The following is a 3,863-nucleotide window of genomic DNA, read 5'->3' on the forward strand; positions in this document are numbered from 1 at the left end:
GTGTCTATGTAACATTATAACAAAAATGTTCTAGAATAAAATCTATTAATTGCTGCCCTTCTTTCTTGACACTCTCTAGTCGAGATTATCAATGTTTCAAGGACTTGGGAAGAGGCAGCGGCTGAGGACTTTCAGGTGGGTAGGAGGAAGTGGAAAGTTAGACCTAAGGGTCAGGTGGCCCCAGTTTCACTCTAACCATAGTCCCCTTTATCTAATTTTATTGGAGGAAAAGGCTTCTACTGTTATTCATTTCACTCATTTATTTCTCAGCATTTACCAAGTATTTATTATATGCATAGTATTTATTGCAAAAAGGAAGTTGTGGTAGGTAAATCCTGATATGGCCTGGATATTCATCCCCTCCAAATCTCATGTTGAAAAATATTTCCTAATGTGGCAGTACTGAGAGGTGGGGGCTTTAAGAGGGGATTGGAGCATGAAGGATCTGCCCTCATGAATGGATTAATCCATTAATGAATTAACAAATTAATAGATTATCATGGGAGATGAACTGATCGCTTTATTTATTTTTTTTTATAAGAACTAAAATTGTATTTGAAATTTTTATTTTAGGCTGTAAAAACAAGCAAACAAACAACAAATAACTTGAAAATAGGCTTGTCAAATGATGTAAATTCATCCTTTCCAGGGAAGCAGAATGTAGACCATCCTGCTTCACTGCTGCTTGCACTCTGCTGGGTTTTGATCCTTCTTCGGGTCATTGTCTGGATCATTTTCCTCATCTCCTTCTTCTTCCCCTTCCTCATCCGCTTCTTCACCTTCTTCATCATAATCATCATCATCATCTTCAATAGCTTCTCCAGTAAAGTATAACACTGATCTTGGGATTATACGCTCACGTAAAAAGTGACCAATTTCGAAGTCTGCAGCAAGGATAGCTTCAGCATCATCATCCAGATCTCCACTCTCGGGAACTTCAGGAGGGGCAAAAAAATTAAAGAAAGAGTCATTGGAAACTGTTTTAGTCACAGTATGAACTGTCCCGCGTCCCTTGTGTTTCTGCTTCTTCTTAATGGTTTTCAAAGTGACATTCTTTCCTTTTTTCCAATCTATCTGACACCCTGTACAACCCATAATTTCTGGTCCATCAAAAGAAAAGGGATCAGAATCATCTGGTTCTGACCTCATCCTATATGTCTTTGTCAGCACTTCATTTGTAAAATACTCATTGGGTTCAAAGTGAAATTCTAAGACAAAACTCATAGGCTGGCCAGCAACTGAGAACTTCACTTTAATATCTTTCAAGTGCTTCAGAATAGGTTCATCATGTTCCTGAACCATATCACTGAGCAAGTCAACATTCTTAAAAACCGTTAACCAAAATTCAGGAATTCCTTTGGGGTCTTCTTTTTCTTCATCCTTTTTCTCATCTTCAATCTTGGCCTTTTCTTTCAATTCCTCCGAAATCTCATCTTCTTCATCTGGTTTCCATTCACATTCTTCTTCCGTAGGTTCATAAATTGCATTAATGATCTCAAATCGCTTATCAAATAGAGGCTGATAGAGAACAGCATACTTCCTTTCAAGATCGTGAACTTCCTCATAGAATTTGGCTTCTATCTGTGCACATTTAACTTGCAGGTTTTTGAGAGCATTCACTCGTCTTTTAACTACCCTAGGCAGGCTTTCAATGTATCCTGTTGGTGTTTCTACCAGACCATCAAGTCTTTCTTGAAGGGCTGCAAGAATCCGAGGATTTTGCATCATCTGAACAGTTAGCTGACGTGCTTTGATTTTTGTTTCATCACCAGTTTCTTCTTCTACTTCTTCAACATCATCCAAATCTTGATCAAGTTCAGACTGTTCTTTGTTGTCAATGTCTGCCATGTTGTAAGAACTCCAAATATCGGCGGCTAGTATGGGGAGCCAGGCGGCCGGAGCTGCGCAGGCCAGGCAGTGACTCCTGATAGCTTTATAAGAAGAGAAAGAGGGTTCTGTGGTCCTAAGCAAGCATGTTAGCATGCTCAGCCCCCCTGCCATGCGCGGATGCCCTGTACCACATCCACAGTCCGCAAAGTCTCCACCAGGAAGAAGGCTCTCACCAGATGCCAGACCATGCAATTATACTTTTCACCCTCCATAATTGTAAGAAATGAATGTATTTTCTTTATAAATTACTCCGTTTCAGGTGTTCTGTTATAACAAAATGGACTAAGACAAACCTCTGATGACCTTTGTGGCTGTATAATCCCCTTCCTGTTGAGTGGGGTGGAATCTGTGAGTGTGATAAGATTTTAATCTGATGAGATATCACTCCAAGAACCAAGAACCATAACCTGAATGAGTTTGGAAGCAGATTTCACCCCAGAGTTTCCAGATAAGAACATGACCTAGATACCACTTGGGTTTTGGTCTTATGAGAGCCTAAGCAGAGATTCCAGTCTAGCCTACCAAGGTTGCTGACCTACAGAACTATGAAATTGTAACTGGGTGTTGTTTTAAACTGACAAGTTGTAATTTGTTATGTAGCAATAGCAAACGAACACAGAAATAAAGTGAAATTAGAACATTGACATGGATTTCAGAAGCTCACCCTCGATGTGGTAAACAGACTTTGTATAGCCTATATGATGACACTCCTCCCCACAAAAAGCAAAGTACATTTGTAGTTTTTGAAGTGTCAAGTCTGTGCTGCATTTACTCCATTAATGTTTAGTAAGTTCTAGCCATGTGCCCTACATAGGATGGGCTGTAGGATTGAGAAATAGATTCGGTTTCTGCCCGCAGGAGGGCTCCAGTAGAGAACATGACAAGTTCTACAGGACAGGTGCATAGCCCTGCATCATGAAGAATCGTGGGTGATGCTGGGATAGAGAGGACTGGCTTTTATAGGGCATAGGAAAGAAAAGCTTCTTGAAGGACTTAACAACAGAAATAATCTTGTATTTCAAAAGGCATATTTGGTCAACATGTTTTACAATATTTTCAGCCAATTTCATCCATTGATTGTTCTTAAAATTTTGTGTTGTTCAGTGGACACAGTGATGCATTTAACTGCCTTTTTTTGAAATAGGCGACTTATGTCAAAAAAAAAAAAAAAGGTCCATATTACCCATGTTCGCCCCTGCAGTCATTCAACTTGATTCCTTAGAAAGCAAACCTTCGGTAGTTGAACAACATGACAAGTTTCACATTGATAAAAATTAAAATGCATTTCCCTCCTTTCCTCTTAAATACATTTGCACTGGGTTTGAGGAAATAGGCCTTTGAAGAGAGAGGAAGTGATTGCATTTTCAAAAGTATAACTTTGCAGTGAGGTGATAATGAGGATCACAGATAAACTCAGCATTACAACCCTTTTCAATCATTCTTAGGAGGGTCAAGAGAAACAGTGGAGTGCCTGTGTATGTATAAAGGGAGGGACAATTCAAATTCTCATTTGTAACCTTTGTACTTCAGAAGAAAGTGAAACAATTGCATTTGCTCTCTAATTTTCTGTATTTTAAAATCTATTTCATATTTCTCTTTCTTGTGAATTACAACTTGCCTTTCAATTTTATGAGGCTTTCAGAATTACAGCACAAGGTCAAGCATATGAAAGTTAATTATTATACAAAGGTTGCTTATGTGCAAAACAGAGGTATATACACACATACATGCACACGTTTCCTCATTTATATCAATTGATTTATGTCAGTGCTATTTTAGAATTAAACGAACTGGAATTTTGACCGATTATATCTTACCAGATATCTTATGTCTAAGATCCAAGAATAATGACTATAGATATTTAGTCTACATTAAAACACACACACACACACACCCACACACACACACACACACACTGTCCATTGGTTCATGATTTATAGCTCTCACATAATAATAAGCAGTATAATTTAAAT

At 38.4% G+C, this 3,863-nt stretch overlaps 1 pseudogene across 1 annotated transcript; it reads right to left on the reverse strand.

Moving 5' to 3' along the window:
* Window positions 1–544: 544 nt before the first annotated feature.
* LOC100404477 (nucleosome assembly protein 1-like 1 pseudogene) lies at window positions 545–1,897 on the reverse strand (annotated as a pseudogene). The gene has a single exon (XR_008476771.2). The product of XR_008476771.2 is annotated as a nucleosome assembly protein 1-like 1 pseudogene (transcript).
* Between the last annotated feature and the right edge of the window lie 1,966 nt (window positions 1,898–3,863).

This window comes from Callithrix jacchus, chromosome 15 (assembly GCF_049354715.1).
Source record: "Callithrix jacchus isolate 240 chromosome 15, calJac240_pri, whole genome shotgun sequence".
Classification (NCBI taxonomy): Eukaryota; Metazoa; Chordata; class Mammalia; order Primates; family Cebidae; genus Callithrix; species Callithrix jacchus.